The sequence below is a fragment of the Physeter macrocephalus genome, chromosome 9, assembly GCF_002837175.3.
Source record: "Physeter macrocephalus isolate SW-GA chromosome 9, ASM283717v5, whole genome shotgun sequence".
NCBI classification, from domain to species: domain Eukaryota; kingdom Metazoa; phylum Chordata; class Mammalia; order Artiodactyla; family Physeteridae; genus Physeter; species Physeter macrocephalus.
In genome coordinates this window covers 72,068,417-72,086,502 of record NC_041222.1, presented here as the reverse complement: position 1 = coordinate 72,086,502, position 18,086 = coordinate 72,068,417, and positions in this window count along the sequence as shown.

Here is an 18,086-nt window from a genome sequence, read left to right as displayed (position 1 = left end):
AAAATCTTTTAATTTCTTACTTTTTTCCCCAAACCGAAGCATGTTAAAAATCTCTAGTCATGAATTTTATTTTGTGTTTTTCTCTCTTTATCTCTGTTAATTTTACTTTACATAATTTAAAGCTATGTTGTATGCTTCCAAATTTAGGAGAGTCAAATTAGTCTGTTGACTATTTCATTATTGTAAAATGTTCTGCCTTTCATTCATAACACTTCTTGCTGTAAAGTCTCCCTTACCTGACATTAATAGAGACACTCCAGTTTCTTTTTAGTAAATATTTTTTTATTATCATTGTACTTCCTTTGTCATTTTTGGATTTGTATTTAAAATGTGTTTTGGAGGACCACTCAAATTTTGGCCATATTTTTAAATTTATTTGATTCAATATTAACATAGGCACACTACCTTCCCTTGGGTTAGTTTTTTGCATTTTTTTCACTTATTTTACATTCAAGCAATCTTTTTAAAGTTGTTTCTCATAAAAAAAAGCATATTGTTACGTTTCCTTCTGTCTTCCTTTCTCTCTGTCCTATCTTTGTCTTTTAGTTAGAACATTTAGTCCATTCATAATGTTATTATTGATATAGTTTGGTTTAAGTCTACCATCTTGCTTTGTTTTCTGTTTGTCACATCTGTTCTTCATTCCTGATTTCTTCTTTCCTGTATTCTTTTGTATTAATCAAGTTCTTGTTTTAGTGTTCTATTTGTCCATCTCAGCATTTGGGTAACATGTTTTTCTACCACTCTTCAATAGTTTTCTTACTTTTTTGAAATTTGTTAAATTATTGTTGACTTATCTTAAACTACTACTTTTATCTCATCACAAATAATTCAAGAAACTTGCAACAATTTAAATTCATTTACCTCTTTAGTGTTTTTCTCCTAACTGTTGTTATATATTTTACTCATGAATGTATTAGAAACCTCTCAGATATTGTTATTCTGATTGCTTAATGCATTCTGTTGTCTTTTATATTTACTCACTTATTTGCCCTTTCTTGAGGTGTTCCTTTCTTCTTGCACTCTGGACTCCAATCCAGAATTCGTTTTTCTCAACCTAATGAATTGCTTTCAATATTACTTGTAGTTCAGTTTGCTTGCATCAATTTTTCTCAGCTTTGTTTTCTTGACAATATCTTCATTCACCTTCATGTTTGAAGGAAATATTTTCACTGGATATCAGGTTATTTCCCTGAATTTTAGTATTTTAAATGTGTTATATTAGCATATTTGTAGTACTTAAGAAATTATTTGTTTTTTGAAAGTTTTATCCCTGTTTATTTTTTAAATACATATGCTTTTAAATATGTAGTTTAACCTCCAAATTCAATTAAATTGAATTGGCAGTGATCTGAAGGAAGATAAAACTGAAAGGCCAAAGGAAAGGCTTGCTTGATATATAAAATATATATTAAAGGTGTGAAACATTTCTTAAAATAAATTTATAAAAGTATCTATTAGCAATCTTTGTTGAAAAGAATTTTATTTGGGGCAATTAGGATTATATCATAAGCAAGCTGTAGAATAAGCAGGCAATTGAAATCATTTTGTAAATAGACTCTTACAATTATCCTAAAGACACTTAAACCAGACCCTGCTCGTTTCCTCTCTAAATATATAATTAATAATTTTGTAAATTATATAACATGTCACTATAAAAGTAACTGAAACACATTATCTGAATATTATGAGTGAACAAAATTTGAAGTAGGATAACAATTAAGGAGCAGACAAATTCCCTTTCAGACACATTCAGATGTTGTAATGATTTATTTTCATCTTTACTATTTATATTCTCTGGTTAAATTTTCCTTTTTAACTGTAGAAATGATGTCAGATATTGCTACATAAATTTATGGTAAAGAAAGGAAGGTTTAACGAAATGCCATCTTAAAGGAACAATTTTTGTTTAATGGAATTGAACCATCATACTCACTCATACAGAAATATTTTTGCTTAAGGGCAGGGTAATGTGAAGTGTATATCCAGGGATTTCGAAAATATTTTTAATAGACTCTAGATAGTAACATTTTTTACTAAATGTATTTTGAATTATTCATTTGAATTATTTGTTTTGCATTTTTGTCTGGAGTTGTGGAAAGTGGGACAGGAATCAATAAATCAACAACAAGAAAAGTCAACACTAACTAAAAGTCTTTGGAAGAGACATAAATGTAAAGGCAGGATTTCAAAGCAGTAGGTCTCAGTGCTAGCTCTTCTGTCCCTAATATTAATTCTTATAGTTTTGTTGTTTGCTTAATTGCTTTTGTTTTTACCAGTTATCATACTTAAAGTGATTTTTTTTTAATGAACATCTGTTTGGGTTATCCCACCTCATCTAAATTCTTCATTGAATTTTCTCATTTCTCAGGATAGAATTTATTCTTCTTTATAATTTTCTCTACCTCTCTGCCAAATTATTCATTTCTCATCCCCATACTATGCTGCTATGATACCACTGCTCCCTTTCTTCATTTAACTAGTGACAAACTCATCCTTTAATACCCGGTCCACAAATCACCTCTTCAGTCTCCCTGCCACTCCCACTGTCTGTCATTCTTTGCACCCTAGGCACCCTATTTACAGCTCTATCACAGCACTATGCGACTGTATAAATAGCTATAAAAACTGTCTTTCAGTTAGACAGGTGAGGAATTTTAGTACAGGAACTGTACTTAGCTTTTAGGGCATTACATAGTGGGCTCCTTAATCTTTTTTTTTAACATCTTTATCGGAGTATAATTGCTTTACAAAGTTGTGTTAGTTTCTGCTGTATAACAAAGTCAATCAGCTATATGTATACATATATCCCCATATCTCCTCCCTCTTGCATCTCCCTCCCACCCTCCCTATCCCACCCCTCTAGTTGATCACAAAGCACCGAGCTGATCTCCCTATGCTATGCTATGCTGCTGCCTCCCACTAGCTATCGGTTTTACATTTGGTAGTGTATATAAGTCATTGCCACTCTCTCACTTTGTCCTAGCTTATACTTCCCCCTCCCCGTGTCCTCAAGTCCATTCTCTATGTCTACATCTTTATTCCTGTCCTGCCCCTGGGTTCACCAGAACCTTTTTTTTTTTTTTAAGATTCCATATATATGTGTCAGCATATGGTATTTGTTTTTCTCTTTCTGACTTACTTCACTCTGTAGGACAGACTCTAGGTCCATCCACCTCACTACAAATAACTCGATTTTGTTTCTTTTTATGGCTGAGTAATATTCCATTGTATATATGTGCCACATCTTCTTTATCCATTCATCTATCGATGGACACTTCAGTTGCTTCCATGTCCTGGCTATCTTAAATTTTTTTCTTGAAATAACAATCTATTAAGATGTTACTCAGATACCATAAAATTCAAACATTTAAAAGGTAAATCTCAGTGGTTTTTAATATATTTACAAATTTATAAAATCATTGCTGTTATCTAATTACAGAATAACATCATCACTCCAAGAAGAACCCCATACCTATGTGCATTCACCCTGTATTTCTCCTTTCCTCCAGCCCCAGGTAATGACTAATATACTTTCTGTTTCTATGTATTTGCCCATTCTGGATTTTTAATGTAAATCAAATCATACAATATGTAGCCTTTTGTGACTGGCTTCTTTCACTTAGCATTAAGTTTTCAAGGTTCAGCCATGCTGTAACATGTATCAGTGTGTCATTCCTTTTTGTTACCAAATAATATTTCTTTAGGAGAACATATGCATTTTGTTTACCCATTCATCAGTTGATGGGCATTTCTGTTGTTTCCATTCTTTGTCTGTTATGAATAGTCATTCTATGGACATTTGTGTGCAACTTTTTGTGTAGATATTTTTCTTTCATTTCTCTTGGGTAGATACAGTAAGTCCCCTACATACGAACGAGTTCCATTTCAAGAGCACGTTTGTACATCCAATTTGTTCATTAAGTCCAACAAAGTTAGCCTAGGTACCCAACTAATACAATTGGCTATATAGTACTATACTGTAGTAGGTTTATAATACTTTTCACACAAATAATACATAAAAACAAACAAGCACAAAAAATAAAACATTTTTAATCTTATGGTACAGTACCTTGAAAAGTATAGTAGTACAGTACAACAGCTGGCTGGTAGCCGTACCAGCTACATCACTGCTGCTTTTATGCTTGCTTCTGGACATCCTGGGCTTGAAATAAATGTACTGTACTCTATACGGTACTGCACTGTAAAGTACACAAAAGCACAACCACTTGTAGAGGATGCACGCACATGACAATGTATGCCAGACATGTGCACTAACTTACTTGATTGGACATGTGAACGCATGTTCACATCTTTGAAAGTTTGCAACTTGAAGGTTTATATGTAGGGAACTTATACCTAGGAGTGTTATGCCGAGTCATATGGAAATTCTACACTTAACGTTTTGAGGAGCTGCTGAACTATTTTCCAAAGTGATTGAACCATTTTACAGTCCCATCAGCTATTTCTGAGAATTTTAATTACTCTCAAAATGTTTATTTTATGTATTAAAAAAATAGCCATCATAGTGGGTATCAAGTGGTATCCCCTTGTGGTTTTGATTTGCATTTCCCTAATGACTTATGATGTTGAGTTAATGTACCTATTTTCAATTTGTATTCTTTGTTTGGAAAAATATGTATTCATATCCTTTGCTCACTTTAAAAATTAGGTACTGTGTTTACATTTAAAAAATTCTTTGTACTTTTGAGTTTAAGAGTTTTTAAAATATTCTACATATAAGTTTCTTCCTAGATATAATATTTGCAAATATTTTATCTTATTCCTGTGTTGACTTTGGACTTTCTTAATGATATCTTTTCAGGAGAAAACATTTTTAATTTTGATGAAGTACACTATTACCTATTTCTTTTATCATTTGTGCTTTTGGTGTCATATCTAAGTCATTTCTTAATGAAAGATCACAAATATTAACTCATTTTTTTCTAAGAGTTTTATTGTTTTAGCACTTACATTTAGGCTTTTGATCCATTTTGAGTTAATTTTTGTGTATGGTATGAGGTCAGGGTCCAATTTCATTCTTTTTCATGTAGGTATCCAGTTATCAAACAGCATTTTTTCTCCCAGTTTTACTGAGATATAGTTGACATACAGCACTGTATGTTTAAAGTATATAGCTCAATGATTTGACTTACATACATCAGCAGTGATTACCACAGTAAGTTTAGTGAATATTCATCATCTCATACAGGTACAAAATTTAAAAAGAAAAAGATTTCCTTGTGATGAGAACTCTTAGGATTTACTCTCTTAACAATTTTCATATATAATATAAACAATGTTAATTATATAAATCATGTTGTACATTACATCCCGAGTCCTTATTTATCATATAACTGAAAGTTTGTACCTCTTGACCATTTTTATTCAATTCCCTCAAGCACAATTTTTGAAACAACTCTTCTTTCCATCCTGGTATCGTCTTGCCCTCCTTATGGAGTATCAGTTGATAATACGTGTAGTGGTTCAGCTAAGATTCTCAATTCTACATGACTTTCCCTATGCTAGGATCACACAGTCTTGATTACTATAAATTGTAACTAAGTTTTACATCTAAGTAAATTTTGAAATGGTACAGTGTGACTCAACCAAATATATTCTGATTTGAGTTCTTTGTTGGCTACTCTGGCTCACCTACATTTCTAGAAGAATTTCAGGATCAGCTTGTCAATTACTGCAAAATAAAAACTGGGATTTTGATAGGGATCACATGAGTTCTATAGATCAATTTTGAGAGGGTTGTCACCTTAATATGAAATCCTCTAATCCATAAACATGGAAAGTTTAGTCATTCATTTAGATTTCCATTAACATCTTGCTACAGTGTCTTGTGGTTTGCAGAGTGAAAACCTTGCACTTTTTTGGTTAAATTACATAATTGTTTTATTTACTTTAGGTGCTATTTTAAATGGAATTGCTTTACTTCATTTTCATATTATTATATGTGAGTGTATATAAATACCATTGATTTTTGCATATTGATCTTGTATATTATAGCATTGTAGAACTTGTTTATTAGACTTAGTAGGGTTTTTTTAGTGTGTGTGTGGATTCCTTTGGATTTACTCTATATAAGATGATATCCTCAATGGAAAGTGCTAGTTTAAATTTTTCCTTTTATCTTGAGGCTTTTTATTTCTTGTTTTTGCCTAATTCCCTCCCTACAATCTCCAGTACAATGTTGAATAGAAATGGCAAGAAGGTCTTCATGTTTGTCTCCTTATCTTATTTCACCATTAAGTAGCATATTAGTTGTGGCTTCTTTTGTTGGTTTGTTTTTGTAGATGCTTGTTGTCAAGTTGAGGAAGTTCTTCTCCTTTCCTAATTTTTTACATGTCTATCTTAAAGGGTGTTAGTTTTCTCTAGGGCATTTATCTCTTGAGATGATCATGTGTTTTTTTATGTGCTTTATTCTATTATAATATTTTATTATACTTCTAATATAATATGTTATATTACATTGATGATTTGGAAATGTTAACCCAAGCTTTTATTCCTGAGATAAAATCCTAACTTGGTAAGGTTTTATAATCCTTTTTATATTTTGCTAGGTTTGGTTTTCTAGGTTTTTTCTTTTTTTTAGATTTCTAGTTTTTTTGTAAGGAATATTGGCCTGCAGTTTTTTTTTTTTTAATTTATTTTTATTTTATTTATTTTATTTTTGGCAGCATTGGGTCTTCATTGCTGCACATGGGCTTTCTTTAGTTGTGGCGAGCGGGGGCTACTCTTCATTGCGGTGCGTGGGCTTCTCATTGTGGTGGCTTCTCTTGTTGCGGAACACGGGCTCTAGCCGCATGGGCTTCAGTAGTTGTGGCACGCGGGCTTCAGTAGTTGTGGCTCAGGGGCTCTAGAGCGCAGGCTCAGCAGTTGTGGCACACGGGCTTAGTTGCTCCGTGGCATGTGGGATCTTCCCGGACCAGGGCTCGAACCCGTGTCCCGTGCATTGGCAGGTGGATTCTTAGCCACTGCGCCACCAGGGAAGCCCTGGCCTGCAGTTTTGTTCTGTTTTGTTTTACTCTTGTGATATCTTGTTTTGGTATCAGAGTAATAATGGCCGCACACAAAGAGTTAGTTTTTTTAATAGTTTGTTAAGAATTGATGTTAATTCTTTTTTAAAGTTTGATAGAATTCACCAATTAAGCCATTCCTTCCAATCAGAATATTGACAGAATGCCTCAGTTCTTTATTGGGTCCTGACATGAGGATTTAGATCCTGGCCATTTGGGTCCTGCTGCAGGGTTGCCTGATTGTCCTCTTAACACAGCAGCTGGCTTCCCCTAGAGCAAGTGATCCAAAAAAGACAGAGATGAAAGCTACAATATCTCTTGTTTCTGCTCACTAGAAACAAGTCACTGAACCTGGCTACACTCAAGGGTTGGGGAATTAGGTTCTACCCAATTGTCAAAGGACAATCAAATAATTTGAGTACATATTTTTAAAATCACTACACCTGTATTAAGCACCTGTTATGAGTCAGACATTTTTAAGCATCTTACCCTATAGTAACTTATTTAATCTTCACAAAATTCCTATATTTAGATGTTAAAACTAGTTTAATTTTTCATATGGGGAGCCTTTCGAGAATATAATTAATTTTCAATATCACACAGTAACATCAAATTGTTACCCAAGGCAATCTGGCACCTGACCCTATGTGTTCACTATTCAACCTCTTAAAGGTAACATCACCAAGTTTGCCTTCTAAGGCAAGAAAACTTTTAAGAATGTCTATGTACATGAATCGTCTACACACAGTGGGACATGCAGTGTCAGAGAAAGGAGGGCTACAGGTTCATTTGCATACAGTCACAGAGCATTACTCTATACACTGGTTATAAATTCTAGAAAGTTCAAGACTGTCCATAATTTAATTAAGGAGCATGACCTTTCTAATATTCATACAAACTTGGTTTTCATTGGTCAACAAAGAGACAGATCTGAATCTGACTCTGGCTTCAAGACTTTAAGACGTACAGCTGAGTAAAATTGAGATTTGCACAGATTATCAGTCATTCTCATATTTGTCATACATTTGAGGAAGCAGTCCCAGCCATTTAAGAGGCAAAGGGAGACAATTTTGTCTCATTTGTAAATGAAAGAGTGTATAAGCCAAGGTCTTCAGGACATGAAGAAATCTGAAAACAGTATTTCTACATAATAGATAATTGAATTTCAAAGCATATAAATCTGTGGACAGGATATGAGCCTCTTAGAAATTTGTTTGTGGTTTGACTGTCAGCTCAGATTTGTAAAGCATTCTTCTTTGAAGACATGCTTTTTACTAAGAATTTTTCTATTCATTCAAACTCTTCTGGTTGTAGAGTTGAAATGAATCTCTGTTATGAAAATGAAGTGTCATAATTTTTAATCAGTAGAGATCACCTCTGGTGCTGATCTAATAAAGGCTATGAAGAAGACAGGAAGGATAACAAAAGAGCAATCATAAAAATCCAGGTAATATTTTAAGGGCTGCAGTTTAAGCTTTGAATGCAACAGAAATCTCTTTCTACTTGTCATTCCATATTCCAAAAGCATTTGCCTTTGCACAAGAAGTCAAATTTGCAGCCTTAGCAGTTGGGATAATGGCACATCAGTAACAAATTTGTTCTACTTATCTTCATTAGGCTTTCCATAATCTATTGATTGTAATAACAATAATAAACATAATTATTAGAAAATTTTTACATCATCAATGGGGAGGAAAGCAAAGCAATATATTATCTATAACTAAGGATCATAATTTCACTTATACTAAATAGAAAAAAATATTTTATCTTTATAAAAAAAAGGAACAAAGAGCAGTGAGATTAGTGGTATAAAGCATGGACGTTAGAGCACAGGGACACAGGATAAGATTTTCAGTATCAAAGCAGTTATATAAATACTAGAGGTGCAATTGTTGGATCTTGAGGTGAGACTTGTTTAGTTTTGGAAAAAACTGCCAAACTGTCTTCCAAAATGGCTGTACATGCATTCCACCAGCAAGGAGGGAGAGTTCCTGTTGTCACTCACCCTCCAGCTATCTGCGTTGTCATATTTTGGAGTTTAGCCATTCTAATAGGTGTGCAGTGCTATCTCATTGTTGTTTTAATTTGTAATTCCCTAATGATATATAATGATGAGCATATTTTTGTATGCATATTTATTATCAAACCAAAACTAGGATGTAATTATGTACAACAGCTCTATTCACTATGGCTAAACCTTAAAGAAATCGGAATGTCCTTCAGTAGATTAATGCATAAGCAAATTTGGGTTCATCTTTGTCAATGGGAGCATAATATGCCACCCCAAAATATGCCTCTTTGGCATAAGGATTATTTTGAACTGACTAATTTTTTAAAACCACAGACACAAGAGACTCTCTGAAAATTGATAGAAGTTACCCTTTTGTGAGGAAAATTTACATTTGTAAGGGAAATCACAATTTGAAAGGGTATGTCCCTTTCTGTACCAGGAATAGTAAGATGACTAAATCTCAAGAAACTCTTATCAGTGGAGAAGGCCTGGACTTAAATGTGCATAACAGCTGTACCCTTGTTTTCTTTTGTTTTTAGATGAAGATGGTATTTAAGGTGATGGCTTGGGCCATTTCAGAAGTCACTCAGTTTCCATGGGTATCTTCCACACATACAGGGTACACATGTTATTATACTTCTGTTTGTTTAAAAAAAAAAATCTCAGTACCATAGCTTTATAATTTTGAAATTTCATCAACTGGATCACACTGATTCCTAATAAACTGTACTTTTAAAATGTCACTCTCACAGATTTGTTGTAAGGTTTAAATGATAAATTTCACATAAAGTGCTTAGAAAAGGGCCTGGTATGATATATGGGCTAAATGGCAACTGTTAATGCCATTGTCACTGGCCAGATAACGTTAATGAAAAAGTCACATTTACTATCAAGTATTATTTGAAATTAAAAATTATGATGTTTCATCTTAAATAAGTAATTATAAGATTAAAACATATTAACTTGTTTACTTATGTTTTGACACAGAGCATTCAACACATAGTAGACAACATTATAAACAAAATCAGTTTCATTGACAAATCTAGAGATACTGCCTTTTTTTTTGGTTGATTATTTTTGTTTCTCAAATACATATACACATAAAAATTCCAAATAATTTAACTCACATTTCTGTCATTATTTCTGCTGTTTTAAAATTTTTATTTATACATGTAATATGAGAATTTTCCCGTATCATTAAATTCTCCATGCATGTATGTTCTGTAAGGTATACATAATATCCTATTTTACACATGCAACATGGTATTTACAATGCAAATGGTATTAAAAGAGTGTTTGGGCAAAGCAAGTATATTAGAATTAGCAAATATATCTACAAAATCTTAAAGAACCAAGTGTGGCAACTAGAGCATGGAACTGAAGGGGAAAAAATAGATAAAAAGAAACTAAGATTTTTATAAGATATGTAAGGAAAAGCTATTTAAAAAAGCCTGTGACTAATGAATTTTCAAAACCAGGGTTAAACACAGTATAAGAATGCTACATTATAGTCCAACTTTCCATATTAATATCAATCACATATGAAATATTAGCAAAAACAGTGCAGCAACATAAAAGTAATAGTATATATAGCCAAGCAGAATTTGTAGCTGTGATTCAATAATTGATAAACATTTAGAATCTGTATATATTTTTCAGTTTACTGTTGAGTCAAAAGTAAAATAAAAAAATATATCAACAGTTTCCAAACATAGATTTGATAAAATTAAATATTTCTTTTGATAAAATATTTTTTGATAATTTTTTTTTTTTTTTTTTTGCGGTACGCCGGCCTCTCACTGTAGTGGCCTCTCCCATTGCAGAGCACAGGCTCCGGATGCGCAGGCTCAGCGGCCATGGCCCACGGGCCCAGCCGCTCCGCGGCATGTGGGATCTTACCGGACCGGGCACAAACCCGTGTCCCCTGCATCGGCAGGCGGACTCTCAACCACTGCGCCACCAGGGAAGCCCTGATAAAATATTTTTTGATATTTCTTTTGATAAAATGTTTTTAAAATAAAAATATATTTATATATATTTATATATGGTGTTGTATGCAACATTTATCATGCTGCCACATCTATGTTTAACATTTGATTACTTGAAACTAGCATGGTACTTGACACACGTGCAAACATCTTGCAGTTCTCTTGATCAGCAGACAAAATAGGTACCACTATTATTGGTCTGGATACTATAATCACTACAGTTAGATCAGGGAAATGAATGATATAAAATTTGAAATTAATACAATAAATCAATATTTGTCAGTGATATAACAGAATAATTATAGCAGTCATGTGAACTATAAAAACAGTATCAGAAGTAATATGAAAAATTATCAGTATAATATTAAAATTTGATGATTTTCTTATATGAAAGTATTACATAGAAAGTATTTACAATAGAAATTTGTTAAATAGCTATATTATGAAAACTTTTAATTCTCCTAACTGTGAATCAAGTAAATGTGGACTGTCATACCTAAATTTTGGTTAGAAAGATTCAGTATTGAAATATTTCACTACTCTAAGAAGTAAATTTAAACTTACTGTGGTTCCATTTGGTGGGTGATGTAATTATAATGTTCAGAATAGTTCTTAAAGAGAATACTATTTAGAGAAAAATAGTCATAGACGAGAGAGGAGAGCAACCTACTATAGTGATCTATAATATAATTATATGTGTGTGTGTATATCTATATATATAGGTATGGATGCCTGATGAAATAGGACAGTTAATGAAAGAATAGGAAGCCTATTTGGACAAACATATTGAATGTTACTGTGTATTTGGCCTAGCATTTCAATTTAGAGAGGGAAATCTGGATTATTTAATAAATTATATTGAGAGAAATCTAGAAGAAAACCAGCTAGGTTGGATCAATACTGATATAAAAATATTTTCCAAAGAAATAAAAGATTTGCATTAATCAAATTACTGAAGTACAAAAATGAAATTGGATAAAATATTTATTATCGATATTGGGATGATAAGCACTTTCTAAGGACATCAGAAGCACTAAACAGATTGGTACATTATCCTGCATAAAATTAAACACAAATCTCCTGCTTCTGCCCCTCCCTCTTCCAGCATGGCTGTGCACAACCCCTCCAATCAGTGCAGAGGTGCGGCCTGCCCTGTTGCCCCAGCTTTCAAGCAGGAGTCCGTGGGGAGATGGCGGCTCGCTAGGATATTAAGTAAATAAATAAATAGATAAATAGGTAAATAAATAAAATTTAAAAATAAAAACAAATCTGAGAACTCTGATCCTAGGAAGTGGACATACTTTTCCCTATTCCTCCCACTAAGTTAAAAACAAAACACCCAAACACATGGACAGAGATCTCCTCCCAGCTTAAGAGCCTGATATATACTCAATCTAAAATATACAACAATAAATATAAAAGTATGTATATATACAAATTATATAAAATATATAATTTTGTATATTGATATATGTTTATATATGTGAAAATATATATTTATACATAATAGTATATTTATTAATTATATGTAATATATAAACATAAATAACATTTATATAGTTTATATATACATATACAAATATAACTATTATATATTACAGTTATATAAATAACAAGTTTATACATATATAAATATATAAATTATATGTATAACAACTATTTATAGCCTCTGAAAATGCTCCAATGAGCTTACATCAAGTGAATAAATATTTACTCAAGAAAATGTATGGCAATTCAGTAAGATTAGCAAAGCAGAAATTCCATTCCAGAAGGGGTAGCCAAGAACATAGGTCTCTCTCTCCACTTAGCTTCCCAGGAGGAAATTTCTCATTCAGAATTCACAATACTAGTCCCAGCTACCTGCTGCCTAGGCTCTGTTCTGAGTGAGTAAAGCTGAGAGGCAGGGCTACCTTCTTCTACTTAGGATCCATTTGTGTAACAGAGGCTCTGTCTTTGACAGGAAATCACTGAGATTCTATTCTTGCTCTGAGTTGTAAATTAGAGTTCCCACACTAGGTGAAGCAGTCCAAAAAGAATTAAGGCTCCTGCCTCTCTCCACTCAGGTTTCAGTTCCTAGATCAAGGGTGTCACCCCAAGAGAAGCATGCCATGGTGCACACCCTCAGAGTCTTGGACCAGAAATGTTACATGGAGAGAGAAGCAAGCAATAAAATACATAGCTGCTAATCTCTTTGCAAAGGAACTGAGTTCATTAACAAAAGAGCGTAGAGAGGCTAATGTCTAAGGGTGCACTCAAAAACAGTGGAGGTTGTGGTTGTGGGTAGTAATTGGGACATTTATGGATTCAGTGGACTGCTAAACTGTACATGTGAAATACATGTTACACTGTAGGTTGGCTAATTTGCTGAAGAGGGCTAGAGAGGGGAGAGGATAAAAAATATATTAGACCCATAGAAAGCAAAATTTTAAATGGCAGAGTTAAATCCAACTATATTAATAGCACCATCATATGTGAAAGTATTAAACAGTCCAACAAAAGGCAGAAATGGTTAGAATGGAAAAAAGCCCAATGAGATCCAAGTATATGCTGTCTATAGGATATGTGCTTTATATTCAAAGATACAGTTTAAAATTAGGAAGATGAAAAATATATATTATGCAAACAGCAAGCACAAGAATGCTGGAGTGGCTATACTGATATCAAACAAAATAAACTTTAAAACAGAAAATATTAAAAGTTAACGAGAAGTATTTTATAAAGATAAAATGGTCAAGCTATCAGAAAGATGTAACAATTATATACATATATGCTTTTAACAATAAGCACCAACATACATGAAACAAAAACTGAAAGAAATGAATGGAGAAATATAAAATCCAACAATATATGGGAGATGTTAATAACCCACTTTCAATAATATATATACACTGAACAGAAGATTCAACATGGAAGTAGGAGACTTGAACAATATTATAAACCAACTATAACTGGCAGACATCTATAGAACATACCACCCAATAATGACAGGATATACATATTCTATTAAAGTGAACCTAGAACATTCTCTAGATGACATGCTAAGCCACAAAACAAGCTTCAATAAATTTCACATGATGGAAATAATATGCAGTATATTTTCTGAATACAGTGGTATAAAATTAGAAAGCAATAATAGGGAAAAATTTAGAAACTCACAAATACGTAGAAATTGAATACACTCCTAATTAACAAATGAGTCAATTAGGGTATAAAGAGGGATTTCAGAAAATAATTTGAAATAAATTTTGAAACTTTGAAAATCAAAACACAGCATACAAAACATATGAGATAAAGCTAATGCAGTACATAAAGTGAAATTTATAGCTCTGAATGCCTATATTAAAACAGAAGAAAGATTTGTAATAAACAACCTTCCACCTTAAGAGACTGGAAAAAAGAAAAGCAAACTAAATCTAAAGCAAGAATGTAAAGGGAAGTAAGTAGTATATACCAGAGATAAATAATAAAATAAAAAATAGAAAAACTATAAAAATTAGTGAAACCAAAAATTGTTTCTTTGAAAAAAATCAACAAACTTGGTAAAACTTTATATAGATTTCCAAGAAAAAAGAGAGAAGCCTCAAATAACTAGATCAGATATAAAAGAGGAGGCATTAGTATGGGCCTTATAGAAATAACAAAGATTATATAAGGAATACTATAAAAAATTGTATGCCAATTAATTACTTAGGTGAAATGAACATATTCCTTGAAAGATACAAACTACCAAAAGTATTTCAATAATAAATAAAAATAAGACAGTAAACAACAGAAAACATGAATGGACCTATAGCATGTGAAGAGATTAAAATAGTAATAAAATAGTTTGTATTTATTTAAATAGTTATTTACTATTAGTAATAATAAAATAGTAATTTAAAAATTACCCACAAAGCAAAGCCTAGGCCCAGACTGCTAAATTCTATCAAACTTTTAAAAAAGCATGAATACCAATTTCACAAACTTTTTCAAAACGTAAAACAGGAGGGAATTACTTTCCAAATTATTGTACTGGTTTGGCCAAAAAATGCCTTCAGTTTTCAAGTAAAAATAAAAGACAAATTTTTCATTTTCACCAAGAACTTTATTGAACAACCTATTCACCCTTTTGTTCCACTACCTTCTGCCATTTTTCAGGCAACTTCATAATCCCATCTTCCCAAAACTTTTTATCTCTTTGAGCAAAGAACTGTTCCAGGTGCCTTTTACAGTCTTCCAGGGAATTGAAATTTTTTCCATTAAGATAATTTTGTAAAGACCAAAGTCAATGGAAATCCGAAGGCGCAATGTCTGGTGAATAAGGCGGATGAATCAGAACTTCCCAGCAAGGCTGTAACAGTTTTAGCCTGGTCATCAAAGAAACATGAGGTCTTGTGTTATCCTGATGGAAGATTATGCGTTTTTTGTTGACTAATTCTGGACGCTTTTCGTCGAGTGCTGCTTTCATTTGGTTTAATTGGGAGCAGTACTTGTTGGAATTAATCGTTTGGTTTTCTGGAAGGAGCTTATAATAGAGGACTCCCTTCCAGTCCCACCATATACAAAACACCACCTTCTTTGGGTGAAGACCAGCCTTTGGTGTGGTTAGTGGTAGTCCATTTCGCTTGCCCCACAATCTCTTCCGTTCCACATTACTGTACAGTATCCACTTTTCATTGCCTGTCACAATTTGTTTGAAAAATGAAACGTTTTCATTACATTTAAGTAGAGAATCACATGCGGAAATATGGTCAAGAAGGTTTTTTTTTCCTCTTATGTGGAACCCAAACATCAAGCGATTATCATAATCAAGCTGGTGCAAATGATTTTCAGTGCTTGATTTGGATATTTTGAATATGTCAGCTATCTCCCGTGTGGTATAACGCTGACTGTTTTCAATTAATGTCTCGATTTGATCGCTATCAACTTCAGCTGGTCTACCCGACCGTGGAGCATCGTCCAGCAAGAAATCTCCAGCACAAAACTTCACAAACCACTTTTGACACGTTCGGTCAGTCACAACACCTTCTCCGTAAACCGCACAAATCTTTTTTTGCGTTTCAGTTGCGTTTTTACCTTTCTTGAAACAATAAAGCATAATATGCTGAAAATGTTGCTTTTTTTCTTCCGTCTCCAATATTAAAATGACTACACAAAAATTCACCACTTTTTATGTCTTTTTTAAAATGCATACTGATATGACAGCTGTCACATACAATCTAACAAAATTGTTTCAAATGATGTTAAAGACAACTAAGTGCTACTAGAGCCATCTTATGGAAAAAACTGAATGAACCTTTTGGCCAACCTAATATAAAGTGAGTTTTACTCTGATACCCAAACTGTCAATGATATCCCGAGGGGGGGATAAAAACTACAGGCAACTATATCTTATGAGTATGGATGCAAATATTCTCAACAGAATATTAGAAAACTAAATCCAGCAACATGTTAAAAAATTATATACAATGGCTAAGTGAGATTTATTCCAAAGATGTGAGGTTAGTTTAACATCCAGAAATCAATGAATGTAATATGTCATATCAATAGAATAAAAAACAAAAATCACATATCAAAAGATACAGAAAAAGCATTTTACAAAATCCAACACCTTTTCATGATAAAAGCACTCAGCAAACTAGATGGAAAATTCCTCAACTTAATAAAGAGAATCTATGAATAACCCAGAGCTGACATTATACTTAATGATAAAAGACTGGGTACTTTTCCCCTAAGATCAGGACTAGGACAAGGATATCAGTTCTCACCTCTTCTATTCAACATTATACTGGACATTCTAGTCAGAGCAGTTGGTGAGAAAAAGAAAGAAAAGGCCTCCAGCTAGTGTTATACTTAATAGTGAAAAACTGAATGTTTCCTCCTATAACTGGGAACAAGTGAAGGATGACTATTCTCTTATTCAGCAAAGTGCTGGAAGTTCTCACCAGTGCAAAAACTCAAGAAAAGGAAATAAAAGTCACACAAATTAAAAATAATAAAATTGTCACTATTTGCAGATGATATAATTATGTATATAGAAAAATCCCAAGAAATCTACAAAACTACTCTTAAAAATAATAAATGAGTTCAAAACGTTTTCAGGATACAAGATAAACATATAAAAACAATTTTATTTCTATATAATAGCAATGGGCACATAGACACTGAATTTAAAAATATACCATTTACAGTCACTCAAAAATGAAATTATTAGGTATACATCTAACAAAGCATGTACAGGACTTGAATGCTGAAAACTACAAAACACAGATCAAAGGAATCAAGGAATGAACACATAGCCCAAAGCCAAGGTATCATTGCTATAACCTCTAGTATGTACATGAAGGGATGAAGTTTACTTGCTGTCTCGTTTGTTGATTTTTTTTTTTGACTCACTGCATGTTTTAGACAAAACAACAATGTGAAGACATGCCCATGTAATAGTTCAGGTTTTCTTGGAGATGGAATTGTTGACTAAGTTGGTTTCATCCTCAGCAACCTCAGAGGGCAGCAGTGGGATGCTATCAGTATACTCCATGCTTCACCATGGCAGAGTGTGGGCACAGACAGACCACAAGCAGGCACAGCACCTCTCTACTTGGTTGGTGCCTTTGGCAACTCAGTAGGTTAAAAATCCACTGGGAGTTAGGATGTTGGGATTCCAGAACTCAAGTAAATCTGAAAAACTGCTAAATGAATTTGCCATCTCAGAGTCCATTCTATATGTTATTAAGACCGAGACAATGTATTGATTTTCTTCTGACTCCTATTCCATTATGCTAAATGAGCATTTAAGAAGTCACAGAACCCTCCAAAAGCATTTGTTTTATACTGACTCTTATTTACCCAACAGCTGTGGTATTAAGTACTGTTAACTCAAACATTATATGTTATGACCTCAAATGGTAAATAAAGAAATCAAATAAGATTGAAATAAATGGAGAAATATAACCTGCTTATATATTAAAGACAAAATATAGGAAAGATGTCAATTTACCCAAAAATAACAAACAGCTTTGACAAAGTTGCTATCACAAACCCAGCAATATGTTTTTAAATTATTAAATATTATTCAAAATT